Here is an 18405-nt window from a genome sequence, read left to right as displayed (position 1 = left end):
GAGAAACATCATGTGAATACAACTAACAGATGGGGGAAACACATGGTAACAATGATACGATTATGATCAGTGTGGTAAGCAGAGGTCACAGCATACCAACTGCCTAATCATTGTAGAGACTTTTATTGGCATCATGGCAAAGGAGAGTTTTAAGAGCTGTCTGAAGGAGGAGGTCTTGTGAACGTTTATGAAGAGCTTTTTCCGTGTATAAGGGGTTGCACAGGAGAAAGCGTGAAGACGCTTGTTGGAAAATATGACAATTGAGCAAGTCTGTCGTGACTGGAGGAGCAGACACCCTGACAGCATATAAAATGTAATATAGGAATAGACTATAGAATCATAGAATATTGGAAGGGACCTCAGGAGGTCATCTAGTCCAACCCCTTGCTCAAAGCAGGACCAAAACTCACAACCCTGGGTTTAGCAGGCCAATGCTCAAACCACTGAGCTGTCCCTCCCCCCCAGAGGGCCTTAGAAGCAAAGACAAATACCGTGTGTTTGATGCAGTGGAGAAGGGGAGCCAGCGTAGGTATGTGAAGCAAAGGTAATATGATTGAAGTGTGGTTCTAAAGAGAGGGCTGAGTCAAAGATAATTCCCAGGTTATGGGCCTGAATGTCAGGGAGCAAGGCACTGTGGTCTACTATAACTGAGAAGGGAGGAAGGTCTTAGGGGAAAAGATTTAGAGTTCTGTTTTATCTGTGTTGTGTTTAAAATGCTGGCTAGACAAGCCAAAAGTTTAGTTTGGACAAAATGAGAAGTCCAGAGTGAAGAGGTATTTCTGTATATCATCTGCATAAAGACGATAGTTAAAGTCATGTCTGCGAATGACATAGCCCAGAACTCTGAGTAATACACATAGTTGGGCAACTTGTCCTAGTAAGGACAGAAGTTAGATTTAATTAAATACTGATAGGAATCCCAATAATTTGGTATATGCACTAATAGACAGACAGACAGAGACAATGTAACTAAGAAATAATTCCATTTTTACTTACTGAAAATCTAGCACAGTAAATTATATTTCACATCAATTTAGCATCTAATTTACCTGAAGTAATGGTTACAAAGTTCTCCAATTATAATAATGTACATTCAAGCAAGAACAGCAATCAATAGAGCTCTATTTGTTATAGCATTTGAACTTATTTTTTAATAGTATGCCAGGGGGCTGGGTGCAGTACGTACAGGTATGAAGACTAGCTTCCTCCCTGAAGAGCTTGCAATATAAATATTCTATCAATCATTCTGTCTATCTTTATTAGTATATAGGTCTGGACGTGACACTATAGTAGTACTTTAAGTGTCTCTTTAGTGTCTTTTCTAGTCATACACAGCAGGGGTCCCCAAACTCCCCCCCCCCCGAGGCCCACCTGTGCAGCTTCAATCGGCACTGCAACCCACTATTAACAAACATCCGTCTGGGAGGGGGCCCTGTGGGATGTGCGTGACCCCTTGCCTCAGTAGGGACCAGGGCCAGCAAGAGGACCAAAGGCCAGGCAGGTGTCACAGCCAGCCCCCACCGACATCTCCTGCCTTAGCAGCCCACTGAGTGCCTTGAGCTGGTCACTTGGCAGTCCTGCCCCAGTCACCCCCTGCTCACAGGCACACTCCCCTCCCACTCCGCCAAGGAATGAGAGAAGTGTTTGGGGCCCGACAGTGCCGAGCAGAGGCAGGCACTCAGGCCAGGCCTGGCCTGGCTATTACCTTGATGGTCCCAATCATGACATTGTAAATTCAAGGCATAAATAGAGCAGCACCACCGAGCCCAGCCCCCCGGGAGAAGAGCAGCACGGGAACAGCCATAGGGTTACCATATTTCAAGTTCCCAAATAGAGGACACTGCCAGCGGGAGTGGCAGGATGAGCTAGAGTGGAGGTACTAGAGGGGATACCTGCATTATTGCTCTCCAGGTGGGGCACAATGTCACACTCCTTGTCACAGCAGCAGGTGCAGGCCTGGGACACAGCGCCAGCCCATCAGTCCGTATCTCCCTGCGGGCCCTTCCCCTCCCCAAGGCAGAGAGCTGGGGCCTCACTCTGTCACCTCTCCCAGATGGGCTCTGAGGCCCCATGGCGGGGCAGGCGGCCTGGTTGAGAGGTGCTGAAAACATTTTTACTTACTGAAAATCTAGCACGGTGAATTATATTATACTCCACTTATAGCCACAAACCCTCCAGCCTCCTTTAGCCGCCCTGAGAGCTTCCACCTCTCAGGCCCAACCCCTGCTCCTCATCCTCTGCCCACTGCCCAGCAGCTCCGCTTTGCCCTGTGCTGCCCGCTGGGCTCCTCCAGCCCTGGGTGGGGGGCCATTGCCAGCTGCCACTCTTCCAACATATACAGTTGGAGAGGACAACACCCTCCCATGGACCCCTCACTCTGCCCATGGCAGAGCACCTGGGACTGTGTCGTGGTCCATCTTTGGGCCATAGCCAACAGTTTAGGAACCCCAATGTACAGTACAATCTATAGCTCAATGACAACCCTACCCCACAAGCTGCCTTCCCCCCCTTCCATTTCTACCCCACCTACCTACTGACTGCTGGGGTGTTAAGTCTATTTCACCTTGAACAGCTCCTTGAAATGTGTTAACGTCTTTTGCTAAACAATCTGTTCCATCTTGTATTTAGCTATGACACTCAATGCATTCCCCAGACTTGAAGAAGACTGCTATGTAAGCTTGAAAGCTTGTCTCTCTCACCAACAGAAGTTGGTCCAATAAAAGATATTACCTCACCCAACTTGTCTGTCTAATATCCTGAGACCAACATGGCTACAACACTGCATACCATAGGTTATTGTTAGTTTCACAAAATAATCCCACTGGATTAAATATAAAAGACCACTTTTCTTTTAAACTGCCATTTCTTTAACAAGAATAGTTGTCCCTGTGAAATGTCCTGGTAAGCCTGGTATTAGCAGATCAACCTCTCTGATAAAATGTATTAGCAAGGCTAACTTTTTGCCTTCCTTCACATAATAGTTTGGAGTTTCTCTCTGCGCTCAGCCATACAGCTTTAACTGATGATAGCTTTTCAGTGAAACATCTGAGACTGGGAAAGGAGCAATCTCCCAACCAGTTGTCATGTGTTTTTCTTCTAGAGACATAAGACCAATGGATCACCGTCCCTGAATCCATTAATAGGAACAGCCTAGGGACCTGCACATGGCTCACCCAGGGACAGAACTTTTATTTTGCTTCTTGTAGAGGGTCAGCACTGAATTACAGGTGAGTGGAAGGGCAATTATTGGCCTACCATGGCTCTGCTCTAAACTAAGCTATGCCGGGGTGATTGTTTTTTCCTGTGTGCTTACTGCATTTCTCTTGAGTTTTATATAGATCTATATAATATGCGATTGTTTAATTTCATCATCATGTTTGAATTACACAGATATATTAAAGGAAGCTGTTGTTCAAACAGGAACTTGTGCATTTATTTGATAGAGTTACATTTTGGCCCAGTTTCTGCTGAAACTGTTGCAATGTAAAACCTGAAAGAATAAAAGTTGGCTTTATGTACAGGACTCAGGTCCATGGTGTAACTTTTTCTTAAATATAAATGCTAACTAAATGAATACATTTCTTTTAATCTTCCTCCCTTATTGTATCTTCCTGTGTGATGTTTTCTAACAATGACTCTTGGACTCTACAGGCAAAACCCTCTCCCATTTTGGAAAGGCCATTTTAAAAAGAAGATTTGATTTAAAAAGCTTACTAGGTTTAATGGAACAGAATATCTTCCTGCCAAAATATTGATGCCATTCAGAAAACAGCTAAAGGAGGCACCAGTGATGGCACCTCCCTTATAACTGTTAGCCCACTAGTTAGGGCACTTCCTAGGAGTTTGCTTCCTCCCTCTGCCTTATGTAGTGAAGATTTTTAATTTAGGGCACACTCCTAAGCAGTGGGTACCCAACCACTGGGCAATAGGGTATTCTAGGGGTAGGTCTCTCAAATCTCTCCTGATGAAGCAGTTCTGCTTTACACAAATAATTAAGTGTGCTTTGGAGCAGGGGGACTGGTAACTGGGTCTCCCACATCTCAGGTAAGTTCACTAACCACTTGGCCACTTCCAGCAATTTTGTGAAGCTAGCCTGCACCCACAACAAAAATTTTCCGTCAATTTTTTCAAGTCACCAAAATGTTTTGGAATGTTCAGTTTCAGTTCAACCCAAACCAAACAAAAAAATAATCAGAACTGGCAGCAAACTGGAAAAAAAAACATTTATTCACCCAGCTCTAAGTATAGCACAAATCTCAATGTTACTACAAGTTTCCTTGTTTGTTTTGGTTTAGTCTTTTTAAGCTACATGATTTTCAGTGACTCCTTTTTATATCCCTCATTTCCCAAAGACTGATATCTTTCTTATTGGTAAAATAGTTTGGTAAAACTGGTAACATAACATGTTACCAATAACTTAAACATGTTGCCATTAAAAATAAACAACAAAACGTTATGCAGTATTTCAGGTATTTGTTTGCAGGCTTTGTCAACAGAATTCTTCAGTCTCTACAATATCTGTATGTTTAAAATCAATCACAATTATTTTTAGATTCTTTAAGTATTAACACATATTTGAACTAGCTATTACATAGACTTCAGCCTCTTTGTTGACAGCAGGTTTGGACTTGCACTTGTTGGCAGAAGTCCACTGATTACCTCAGAACATCAATCAATAATGCAGTTTAATGACTTTTGGGCTCTTTTCAGGGGAGAATTTCACTAATAGTACATAAAAACTTCTAAACATGTACCACCACAAAATTAAGTACGGGAACGATGAGTGGGGGCAGCATTAACACATTTGATAGCCATAATTATAAAGGCAATCTTTCCACTGTCAGCAAGTACAGTGGAAGTGGAACAAAGCAAAAAGCTTTCCCAAGCAACTACAAATCTGTCAAAATAAACTGTCCAGCAACTGGCAGAGAGCTATAAACAAAGCTTAGTTAAATGCAACACTGAAAGAAAAAAAATAAGTTTACACGGCTAACGTGTGTGAAATAGGAAACGACAGATTCACACATATTAATGACTAATTTATTCATCAGTAAATTTCAGGTAAGTGTGTAAATCAAGATTCCAAATCAATGTATGAACAGTTAGCTTTTATATGGAAGTGTAACACTTCCTTACACACTGCTGAGAAAATAGTGATTTAGAGAGCTTGCCATATCAAGTGTAACCTTAAACTGTGTTTAGAAAAATATTCGTATATCCATAATATAGTAAGTGACATGCAAAATGGGGACCACCAAAAGTTACCAGCAACTTAGATACAAGTGTGAGATTACTTTTTCCATGGTGAGAGAGTACAGGTGTTTAATTCCTCACTGGAAACAACTCTAATAATAATGTGACATCCTTATAGTTAAAATGTATCTAGGAAAAAAAAACAAAAAACCAACAACCAGGAAACAAAATGATGAATAATTAAGATTTCTTGTGGGCAAACTAGTAGTATAGTAATATAGTTTTCAAATTTGCACCCACAGATCTTTCTTGGATGTGAGAATATTTTAGAACCATAGTTTTAAAAGTATGTCATTTATACAGTACACAATTCCAAGAAAGGGGTACTTTGTACTAGTGTGTCTGATTGAACAAAGTAGCATTTACATTAACAAATGAATTGGCAGTTTGGTTTCTAAAACTTTGATTTATACTGGAGCTGGAACCTTTTTTTTCTTTTAAAATGTAAGTGGCTTGATTTGGAAACAAATGTTTTGGTTCTTTTAAAAATAAAAAACTGAGGAATTTTTCTCCCAGGGTGACCTTTAAGGGGAAGACAGCTCCAGCCTCCCTAGTGACATACTTAGCATTCCACCTCAAGGGAGAAAATTCACATGACAGGCAGGTCATGTGGCTAAATTAGACCTCCTCAGGCAGAGATAAAATGGATGCCTGGAGAGCCACAGTAGAGATTCCAGGTAAGAAGCCCTGCACTGGGAAGCCCTGGAGAGCAGAAAAAGACACCAAGGAGCCCAGAAGGGGCTGAAAGTAGAAACTAGACAGAGCCCAGATGACAGGTTGAGGAGTGTCAGAAGTGTGAAGAGAAGACAGATACTCAGGAAGGAGAAGCTGTGCCCAGCTTGGATGGAAGACTTGGTTTTGGACTTGGATAACTCAGAAGAAAAAAAAAAAATTCTCCCTAAGGACTAAGGTAGAGGGTCATCTCATGAAAATGACCAAACCAGGCTGATATGGTCAGGAGATCCAACATGAGAGAGGGGAAACTGAGACAGTAGCTAGCCCAAAGCCAGAGCAGATAAGAGTCATTACTACAACATTAGGCCAAGATATTTGTCTGTCAACTACAACAACAACAGAAAAGAAAACTTCCAAGAAACAGTTTGTTTCTTTTAAGATTTTTCACAGATAATACCACTGTCTGACCAGCTCTAGTTTACATACAGATACATCCCATGCACTTATTTAATTTCCTTTCATAAATCTGTCAATGTTTTATGTACAAAACCAAAACAGAATGTTCCATGCACCACATTAACTTGTAAGTCTGATCTCCATATCGGAAAAAACTTACCTGGAATCATTGCTAGGAGATAACATAGAACAGTTAGTCCTTTTCCCACAATGAGTTATATTAGTGCTCACTGCAAAATTGGGGTCAGAGACCTTTACAGATCAGCAAGAGACTGAATGTATGGAACAGAGAGGCCGCCCTAGGTGTTGCAGGGAAAAATTGGCCATTGGATCAATTTTGGCCTCTAGATCAAGACCACCACCAAGTTTTATTAGAATACAATAATTCAAATGCAACATTTCTCCCAGTCTGTAATTCCCATGATACTAAGTAATCATATGCCCTGAGTCACCCACACTGGGCTAGATTTACAAAGTGATGTAGGGGCCTAACTGCCACTTCGATACTTAAGTCCAAAATTTAGGTTTCACTAGCATTTACAAAACTCCCACACACTTTCCCTGTAACCTGGGAGGTGCTTAAGTTTCCATCATTGAACCCCTGAGGCACCTAACTTTCAGCAGCTGTGCATGCCCACAGCCACTTATGACTCAGCACCACTCAGCAGCTAAGCCTTAGCAGGATTTATGAACTAGCCATTTCCCTGCCTATCTTACCCTTGGGGACCAATCCTGATCCCCACTCAAAATGGCATGAGGGTTCAGTGGGGTGAGAAGAGATGGCTTGACACTGCAGCACCTAACTCCCTTTGTGAATCGTGACAAGGAGAAGCAGCATCAAAGTCATACCATTGAGGGGAAATATTTTGGGGTAGGGAGAGGGACACTGTGCACAACAGTAGGTTCCTCTCCGGATTGTCCTTAGCACACCTGCTCCCAGAGCTCTGAAAAAGTTATCGAAAGGAGGCCAGAATGATAACTACAGGGAACCACCACAGACGCAGCAGCAGATTGCTGAATCATTCCCGACCAAACCGTCTAGCGTGGACACACATGGCTGGCCCATGCCAGGCAACTCAGGCTCAAAGGGCTCTGGCAGCAGAACTGTTTCATTGCTGTGTAGATTCCGGGTTCGGGCTGGAGCTGGAGCTCTGGGACCCTGTGAGGTGGGAGGGTCCGAGAGCCCAGACTCCACCCCACACCTAGAAGACTACACAGCAAGGAAACAGCCCCATAGCCCAAGCTGGCCGGCATGGGCCAGCTGGGGGGTTTTCTTTGCTGTGTACACATCCCCATGAAGAACCATTCCACTTAACCATGATAAGACATCTTTAAGAAACAACAATCCAGTTTTCCAATTAGTGAGTATTATCCTGCCTACATAAACATGGGCAATGGCACACAATCAGGTTGTGATTCGATATCTAGCCCTGAAAGGCGGCAATTTTGCTACCTTTTTATTAACTGACCTTTGGAATTGGTTTCCCCTACCAGTTTTACCTCAATACTTCACATCTGGGTGGGACTAAGATGAAAAACAGCAAGACCACCTTTTGTGTCTGAATCAGTAAATTAGCCCATTGTTCCCACCAAACCCTTCCCAGTTGAATAATCAAACATACGGAAAATCCAGCATTTCATCCCTGGCAAATAGTGTTAACTGTAACTCATTGGATATAAAATTGTCTTGGTAGAAGAGGACAGCAAGAAGTGCTTAATTTGTACGAGAGCTTGCCAGGACTGAGTCCTAGCACCTCTAGGCTTGGCAGTTCATAGTCCCAGCACTTCTGGGCTTGCCACATCAGTTATGAATGTAAAAAGATTGCCTGAGCACAGGCAGCTTTTTCATTACAAAATTAAGCACTGCCAGCAAGTATTCATGATTCCATTTAATTCCTTATCCCTATAGACCTTTTCTCTGAGGAACTCCATGTGCTTGGCAAACACTAAAGTTTTCAACTTCCTTTTGGATTAAATAGGCATTATAATACCATTATATAGATAAGAAAACTGAGACCCAGATTAACTTAAATCACACAATAGGTGGTAAGAAAGCCAAGACTAGAAACCAAAAATCCCAACTCCTTATCTCATCTTCTAAATAATAGTGTTGGGCCCAAGTTGTGTTCCTCTCACTATAGGCCCAGTCCCACAGCCCTAATTTGTTTACCTTCCATTGTTTTTTCAGGATATGAGCAATGACTTGGAAGACATAATGTGAAGCAAGGTATGCATCTTCTCAAGTAATATGAAATTGAGATAACTGACCAATACCAAAGAGGAAAGAGCTGGATCCATGGTGGTGTAGGTGAGGAAAGGAAAAATGGCAAAAGCAGGTTGAAATTTTTTTTAAAACAAATGATGCAGGGAGAAAAGGTGAAATGAGGTTTGATTTGGAGATTTTTTTTTCCTTTTTTGGTTTCTAAAAGCCAGATTTATATGTGTTTTCATTGGATTGCAGTTGTGGATATAGCACATTTTATAAATAAAAATGTTATGCTGAAAGATGCTAATGGCTGCCATTACAGGAATCTCTGATCCAAGGACCACCACAGACCTCATTAAAAACAAGAGTGTGCGCCAAGCACACACAGGCTCAATCAAGTCCCCTTAAGAAGTAAAAACAAGAGTGTGTATTTTGGAGAGGGGGCGGCCCCAGGCACTAGGACACCTGGCAGGTCAGAGCTAAGTTGTGTGAACTCAGGGGTTTCTCTTGGCAGCAGAAGCAGGGGCTAGGATATTGATAACTGGCTGTTTGTGTTGGCAGAGAAAGCAAGGAGAGGAGTTACAAACACACCCATGAAAGCAAGCAAAGAAACAGTTCTTTGAGCTCGCTGAAGTGTCAGACATGGGGATTTCTGAGCAATGAAACTGCATGCTGTTCATTTCTACCATATTCAAGGAAACAGAATTTTGTGCTTGTATTTTTGTAAATAAAATAAGAGTACACCAAAAATATAGCTGACCTACATCACGGATTTCTCATGTTAACCAAAACAATCCTGCAAGGCCCTGAATTTTAAGCTAATTACTCAGGCCAAAGAGCAACGCTATTATGCCTTAATAATCACAAGCTATAAGCTACTAACCAGGGAGAGGATTTGGGGTAATAGTGAATAGCTATAGTTCAAACCATCAGCACAATATCTGGAAGCAAATTAAGTTAGCAAACAAAATGCTGATTTGTAAATAAAACCGCAAGGCAAAACATTACTGAGTAAGGCACTAATGAACTAATGCAAAACTCTGGGTCTCATGAAAGGAAAGATACTAAAGAACTGACAGACCAGAATCTGGTCCCAATCTTTATACCTCCATTGAAGTCAATGGAGTTATGATAAATTACACCAACTGAGAATTCCCAGTCAAAATATCTACTGAAAAGGACAAAAAAGTAATCTGGAGAAAAATCTCATCGAAATCTTGGTGGGGCAGGGCGGGGCAGAATCACTGGTGCAAGTTCATCAAACAGGTGAAAGTAGCAGAGTGGCATAACTCGCCTCAATATCAGTAAACACATTCCCTGAGGTCAGTTGAACTACTTCAGATTTACACTAGTATAATAGGGCAGAACTTAGTACTAGGAGCATGGAAGGGGGAAGGGAGGATGGCATGGGAAAGTTAACAAGAGAGTCAAACCCTTTCCCAAAACTAGCTGATGTTCCATCCTCACCACTTCCAGGGCCAGATGGATTTCAATAGAAGTTCTATTCTTACCCCAGGGCTTGAATTTGGTCCTTAAAGTAATTTACACTGGTTTGTTAAACTACTTACACTAATTAGCTAACCAGCGGACATGCAACATAAAATTTACACCATTTTCATTGTCATTAAATTTGGCCTTGGGTTTCTAGGGTGCTATCAAATGTTATGAAAATTAGATTTATATTCACTAGAAGAGAGGAAAATAAGTGGTGTATATAATTTTGAAGGACACAGCGAAGGGGAATAAGCTCATTAACAAGATATATTGAAACTAAGTGAGGGTCAAGTACTAAGGGAAATTTTAGAAAAATGTGTTTATGTAGAGCAATTAATGTGTGAAGTAAATTATCAAAGACACATAGAGGAATCTGTTCACAGTTGCCACTTCTAAGCACCTGCTTTATCAAACAGTAGATGAGTACCAATGCTACAAAGATATTACACAGATATGGAGTGGAATTTTCAAAAGAGCTCAGTGATGGCCTATATTCCCTTGAGAGGAAGGATGTTTCAGTGGTTAGGGCCCTAACCTGGGACTCATGAAGGTAGAAGTCTGGTAAAACTCCCTTGACGTAAATGGGAGAGGAGGTAGGATAATACCATGTGTTTTAGAAAATCCCACCCACTATATTTAGATAAATCTATTATTCTTACCTCACATTATGTATATACAACACTTTATTAAAAAAAAAAAAAGAGTTAAAACATATGCCTTCCTCAATAATTACTGCTTAAATGGGACAGATGCAACACAAACCATTTAAGGATAAGACAGGAAGACGGGAGCAAACAGAGTTCTAGTCAATCAACAATGGAAGGCTAGACGAAAGAAATGGACCTTAAAAAAAGATTTGAATGTTGAGGTCCAGACTTTTTACAGGAACTTGGGTCATATAGTTGCCTTCTTTTCTGAGGTTTAATTACTGGAATGAACGTATTTTCTCAGATTTTCCTTGTACATTACCTTGCGTTTTGTCCCTCATCTACCTCCCTTCACAGTTTCAAAGACAATAATTGCTACAACACACACGAGAGAGAGAGAGAGACATGCATTATTTTATGATTACAGATTGCAGCACACTCAGTAAGTAACAGATCTTAGCTATACAGGTCCCCATCTCCAGCAAATACGTTTTACTTATGTAAGTGTATTCTATTCAGTAACAGATGTAGAAACTTACCAGTATTTCTTACAATTTTCTGTGGTGTATTCTAGGAATAAACATTTCACTGACATTTAATTCACAGACTAAATTGCAGGTTATATGTCCTAAAGGCTTATTACAAGGATACCCTGACTAAATAAAATTCTTATCTGACTAGTTGTCCATCAAAAGTTATTTTTTTTATTTCACCAACCTGTGTATGTCATACGTCCATTGAAAAATCATGTGTGTGGGGGAGGTGTCTGTCTTTTGGTCTGGTCAACCAGTAACCAGCTCATATGATGTTTGTGCAGATTTCTTTCAGAAAGGCAAATACTTCCCCACCTTGCCTAACTGAAAGTTTCCTTATAGCCAGAGAGGACATGAAAGTCATTGACATCGACAAAGTTAAGTTGATAGTGAATTTTATTGACTCTCACCATCACTTCTTTTAGCAGAAGGAAGTATTAGATTTTCTCACATCATGAGAAGGGGACAACAATTTTTAAGCCAGCCCTGAAAAGGTAGAAGAGTACAATCATCAAAACAAGTGCTATCCAGCTGCATAGATGTGAAAACGTAGCAATGTGTCAGGCAAAACTCACATGAGAACATTCCATTTTCTGTGCTACTCCAGCATTTCCCAGTTTTGCTTTTATTCTCTAAAGTAAAGTCTAGAAATACATCATCACTACAGATGACAAAGCTGAAGTCTGATGGACAGCTCCCTAGGCTTATTTATTTTATAGGTGCTGAGAGGGACCTCTTTAGGGCAGTCATATGGATTGATAAGGAATGATGCCGTTCCATCAAGGCAAAGCAATGACCTAAGTTAAATTGGTTCATATTGTAAAAGAACTAGATGTTTAATCAGACAAATTGGAACGAAGCCTTTGACAGAATATCATCTGGTCATCCTCAAAAGGACTTAATTACATGAACTGGTAATTTCTCTTTCTGCTCATAATCTTCAAGTGAACTCAATACAACTCAATTTCAATTTTATTAGATCACATATGACTTGTTTTACAGTACAAAAAATGCTAGACCATACACAATCTAAATCAGCAACATCCATATCTCCAGGTAAACTCACTTCTCTGTTTATAATAAAGACTTAATTAGGCCCAGAAATGTTAGGTTGCCAATAGCTAAAGGGAAGTTGTGGGCAGTAGAGGTTACCAAGAATTACAGATCAAGCAATGCAAGTTTGTACCTCCCCAAATTAAATCCTTGTCCTTCATTTGTAAGAGTATTTTCCCCACTTATTACATACATGTGGGCACTTATATAGCTGAGAGTCAGTGACATCTGTCTAAATCAAACATCTGGAAGTTTGGGAGTTGTTTTGAAAAAACTAGTATATTCTTTAGTGGGGACAAAAATATTTTATATCTTTACCACTTGCTGCTAAATGTATGTATCAAATGCTAACTTCTATACACTTTACCATCATTTTTCTCTCTCACACTTTGAATGAGAAGGCAATGTAAATTTCATTCTCAGTATGGATTATGAGGGCCTGATCCAAAGCCTGTTGAAGTCAATAGCAATCTTTTGCCTTGATTTAGAAAGGCTTGGCTGTTGTTAACCACATTTAGGAATTAAGCTATGTAAGAGGCATCATCTTGAAAAGTTTTCCATTACTGCATGTAGATTTTCCCATTCTTCATTTCAGATTATTCTGAAAGGAATTGCTGGAGATGGTGTAGGGCAGCAGTTCTCAAACTTCAGTAACCCAAGGACCCCCATTTTGATTTTAAAATTTTTGTGGACCCCCAAGCTGGCTTCTAGTTTTCCCCAGGGGTGCTCAACCCCCACTCAGCTCCAGGTCCTACCCCCACTCCACCCCTCCCCCTCCTCTTCCCGCCTCCTCCCCGCTCTTGCCCCTCCCTCCCAGTGCCTCCTGCATGCCGCGGAACAGCTGTTCTTCGGCATGCAGGAGGCACTGGGAGGGAGAGGGAGCAGTAGATCAGCAGGGCCGCCAGCCCCAAACATGACTCACAGAGCCCCTGGAGTACCCTCACAGACCCCAGTTTGACAACCACTAGTGTAGGGGACTATTAGCTTTATATGTATAAGGAATTTTCTTCTAGTAAAACACAAAGAATCTGACATAATTGACACAATCTTGGAGACATAAGTTGAATACATGGTTAAAGGAAGAGCTCAGGAAATCACCTCTCATTGCCCCTAACAACATTGCTATGAATTGTATTAATAGAAGCCAAAGGCTTATTGGGTAGGGACATAGTCAAGAGAAGCAGCAGCTTGTGAATCATTCAGAACACCCCTTTTAACCAATTCCACAAGTGTCATTTACAGGTGCTTTTTCTATTTTTGTATCTATACAAATGTTCTGTTCTCCAAACCCAGTTAATACAAGATGTTATGCAGTTTAACAAAGAAAAGAAAAAAAATCAGGTAAGGGGCCAAATTCTGACATGGTGAAAGTTGACTCCAATAAGAGTCATACTTTCTTATTCCAGGGCAGAAACCAACTGTATTTCCAGTGCCTAAGATCTTACAATCTAAGCATAGTCAAAAATAAAACAAGGTTCACAGCTAGGAAGTTGAGAAGACAAGGTGGGCACAGATGATCCCAAGAATCAAAATTCAGCTCTGGAGTGCAAACACCTCAAAGTTCAGGAAGTTTTGAATCTAGGGTTTAGGTTTGGCCCAGTCTGAAGAAAGTTGTTTATGTTCCAGCCCATTTCTAAACACAAGGCAATAGGGTAAAGAAGGTTTGACAAAATAAGTGGGGTTTAAGGAGGTATTTGAAGGAAGGTGGGAGGTTTGTCCCAAGTACAGGGGTTGCATGGAAAAAGATGCAAAGCTGAGAGTGGTAGGATAAGACAAAGGGCCAATTTGTTACATTTAGCCACTGGCCAGAGAAGGTACCAGTGTAAAGTCTCAACACACCAAAGAGTTCAAAGGAATCCTTTCCCAAGCAGCCTCGCTGGTTTGCACAGGCTGCTCCATCCTTTAATAATCTATCCTTTTAATGCAGTCAGACTGGCAGAACTGTTTGTTCTGGAGTCTAAAAGGGTTTGGAAATTATAGGTAATTGGCCACAGGTTAATGTTGCAAACATCCTGTTACTAGACCACAGTGAAACCTGAAAAACAGCTGTCAGTGGTGAATCTGAACTGTTGATTAGAGTTCTTTGTTAGAACCTGAAAATGAAAGTTCTGCGATTTTGCTAATTCTATTATTCAGCCTTTGAAGAGAGTCTGCAATTATATCCTGGATGAAAAAAAAAGTCAACAACACTACAGTATTTCCATACAATTATGTGAGCAATTGCCATAATATTGTTGACCTGTCAGACTCTGAAATTACATATTCCCTGAAATATAACTAAAAAGAAAATGTGTATTTTACTTCAACAATAAAATAGCTAATTTATCTAAATTTCATACAATGAAAACTGTGTCCTGTCAAGTGAATGGGAATTTTGACATTGACTTCAATGGGGCCAGGATTTTACCTGTAGTGTCTAAAACACTTCATAGAACTATTAAAGATGACCTGCAAAGGAGGACAGCCTGAAAGGTTTTTGTTGCTCTTTCCCCAAGAAAGTGTTTATCATAAAAACTGAAGCCTTGTTTTCAGTGTTTTCCTGCAAGTCTGTGGGGAACTAGTAGGATGACAACAGAAAAGCCATGCAAATGAGACCTGATTGAAGGGGGTAATGGTTTATATTCAGACTGTTCAAAACAATAGTGTACGTTTAACACCAATTTAACTCAAATGTCAGACAAAGATAATATGTCTCTGTCAAATATTCAACACATTCTGCCCTTCAGCGAAGAGCTGAGAAAGCTATCATTCCACATCCAAGAGCTCTAGAGTGTCTTCCAGCAACACCAGACTTTATATGCTAGGTTTCATGTTTTCAGAGTATTTTTAGTATCATTTTCTTCCCCCTCAAAACACTCTTGACTTCTCTTTGCATTATTTCTCTGTGCTTAGTGGCATTTGCAGCTTCTATCAGTTTTCCACTGAATGCATCTGATGAAGTGAGCTGTAGCTCACGAAAGCTTATGCTCAAATAAATTGGTTAGTCTCTAATATGCCACAAGTACTCCTTTTCTTTTTGCAAATACAGACTAACACGGCTGCTACTCTGAAACCTCTCAGTTTAGTGAGATCTGTGAATTTCATTAACATTCTGGTACTTCCTTTTTCAGATCATTAATTATAAGTGTTAAGAGATCTTATCACTGATCAGCTGGCACCTTCCCTGATAAAACTGCATTGCCATTCATCATTACCCATTTTTATAGGTCCTTCATCCAGTTTGGACTCCTACTGAAGCTTAGCCCCACTATAATCCAAATATATTACATGATATATGATCCTTCCATCCACAAATGGTTTTAGGTTTTAATTAAAGGACTGGTCCCTAATTTTATCATCCTAAAAAGAGCAAACAAAACTGTCTTGCGAGATTTGCTTTCCATAAACACTTTCCATCTGTTGCTCATTGTTCTGTTAGCCTCTAGATGTTGAGAAATCTGTTAATATTTGTTCCTTTGTATAAAAAGGAATATTAAAGCTTATAGACTAAAATAAGATACTGTAGCATTTCTGCTAAAGGTTTTTCCTGCACATACAGCCATCTGTTTGATTCGATTTAATGTGTTGCCTTTTTGATCATGAATAAAGATGTACACACCCAAAGTCCAGAGGAACACAAGTGGACCAGTATAACCCCTGGTATAACAACTAGTGGCTCCAGTAGAATTACATTGAGGATATTTTTGGTCTGTTTGGTGTTTTGAAACTTGATATTGCATAAAATGACAATTTAATAGGTTTTGTATCTTATGAAAAATATCAAAGTATACATGTCTTGTTATTTCTCAAGTGGACACAATTGCACAACATTGTGTCCTTTGGTCATACACTCTGCTTTAAAGGTCATCCAAAATTCAACACAATTAAAAAAATTATTTAAGTGAATTTAATGTCAGTGATAGGTGCTAGATTTACATCCTGAAGAGTGAAGTCCTCTATTATCCACAGAACAGGAGTAGCCGCTCTGCCAGCTTCTCCACACTGCACCTCCAGTATGCCTGTACCAGCTCTAGAGAACAAAAGGGTAGCTAAGCCTCCATCTTCATTCCATCACTGCCCAACAAGAGTGACAATACTTTGGTGTTGTATGGACAGCAGGTGAGCATGAACTAGAAAAGCATAGCATCAAACCAAACTCATTACCAACACGGAAAGGAACCATCTCTTTCTCAGGTACTTCTATGGCCTCTATTGCTATAGCATCTGACCAAGTGTGACATACCAGAATACAGTCCAGACCAGTGTGAGGCTGTCACCTCTTTCCTGCAACTCTTGCCCTTACAATATCCTGCTGATAGTAGCTTCCATCTGGGCTGCTCACAAACAAGCTTCCAGCACACGAGCCACACATGAGTGTCTGTGTGTAACTGCAACCTGGGTTATACTCTGCTTTCACCAGATGATCCCAACAACCCCCAGTCTCAGATTTCACCCAGAAGTGTATGTCCTGTATTGCCCAACCCTCTCCTAGATAAAATATTTGTACTAAGTCTGCTATTCATTTAAGAGAATAATATGCCCTCTTAACTCAAATAGTTAACACCATACAGGGGTATCTCATAATTTCACATACAATGCTGGCACACACGTTTTACCAGGACAATAATGACCAGCAAATTATGACTTTTCAAATGACACCTTTCAAGGCATACTCTTCACAAACATTCTTACAATAGTATGCAGGGTATGAACACCAGGATGTATTCCATCACATCAAATGATGTAGAAGTGAAAGTTTTTGTACCACACATTTTTTGTTACCTGAGCCTTACAGTCACTCAGTGCAGACACAGTTTGAAATATCTTCGTTCTCCCATTTCTGCCACTAGATCTTAGTCTAAGCTTCTTACCCTAAAGTTCTCCCTTCTTAGCTGAATCCAAACTCAATTTTGCTTACAGCTACCTTGGTTCTTTCAGGCCTAGCGATACCCCATGGGTTTTCACCAAGACCCACAGCATAGTAGCCTAGTTGTGAAAGCTGTAGCAAGAGGCATTCCTCCTGAGGGCTGTCAGATCCTACCTACTGGGCATTTCTATGCTCATTCTGTGGATAAGATCTTATCTACATGGGAAAATGGCACTGGTACATCTGCTTTTTTAACTTAAATTGGTGCACATCACTAAATGGACATACTTTTTGTTTAGTTTAATCCTGTTCTCACCTGATTTATCTTTAGCCACCCTGCCCCAAAAAGATCTAAACCAAAATAAAAGCATCCACACAGGGGTTTACAAGGGTTTTACTAATTGGTTTAGAGTCATACAAAAAGTTAAAACCAGTTCAATTGTCTCATGTAGACAAGCTCTTACATTTGGGAGGAGGGGGGAAGGAAGAGTTGAAAGGGGGAAGACACTGAAAAAAGTGCCCTACCTTTAAGCAGAACAAATACAAATCCTACAATGCTCCCAGACTCCTGGCTTATTTTAATAAATTGTCTCATGAAAAAGAAATTGCTCCTATCAGGGGTTCCCTTATATCTCTCCCACTTCCCTCCTGCAAAGCCCCTATCTCATAACTCTCCTCCCCACTTTCATTCTCCATGAATCCCACCACCCTCACCGCCTTCCTGAACCCTCAATGTCACTATCTCTTATTTTCTTTTCCCCAGTGGTCTGGCCCCAATATTACCTTGAAGAGACCAGAGGTTCTTTGTTACCCATCTTGCTTTCAGTTGGTGCTGGGCTGCTTGATCACGCTGGGTATTCTCCCTAACGCATCAGTCCAGCTATCATATGTTTTTAGTTCTTATTGCAATTACTCTTTATCCAAGTTAAAGACAGACAAACTCTTGACATCCTCCGCAATCATTTGTCAACAACTGCTACTTCTCTACAGTTTACTCTTATAACCTTTTAGTGTTTCTTGTATATATCAACACTACCCATGGCACTTTATTTCTTTTAAAACTGACCTGCTATAGGGCTCAACTATAGAATTGTACCTCCCACCCCCTCATCAGCTTTTTGTATCAATTAGGTTAATTAGCAGCACCAGGTTGAACAAATTCTTAATGATGACTGCTGCCAGTATATTTAACTGCTGTTTTAGGTCTCAATTCTGCAAGCTGCTTTGAAGGCAATAGGAATG

At 40.6% G+C, this 18405-nt stretch overlaps 1 protein-coding gene across 1 annotated transcript in view; it reads right to left on the bottom strand.

The window, feature by feature from the left end:
• GALNT13 (polypeptide N-acetylgalactosaminyltransferase 13) overlaps positions 1 to 18191 on the bottom strand; it is a gene marked incomplete at its 3' end in the record, with an annotated part of 686573 nt that extends 668382 nt beyond the window's left edge. Inside the window, exon 1 of the mRNA XM_084642901.1 lies at positions 17947 to 18191. The remainder of the gene's footprint in view (positions 1 to 17946) is intronic.
• Between the last annotated feature and the right edge of the window lie 214 nt (positions 18192 to 18405).

Source organism: Lepidochelys olivacea, assembly GCF_965140295.1.
Source record: "Lepidochelys olivacea isolate rLepOli2 genome assembly, chromosome: 11".
Lineage (NCBI taxonomy): Eukaryota > Metazoa > Chordata > Testudines > Cheloniidae > Lepidochelys > Lepidochelys olivacea.
This window is presented reverse-complemented; position numbering and strand designations above follow the sequence as displayed.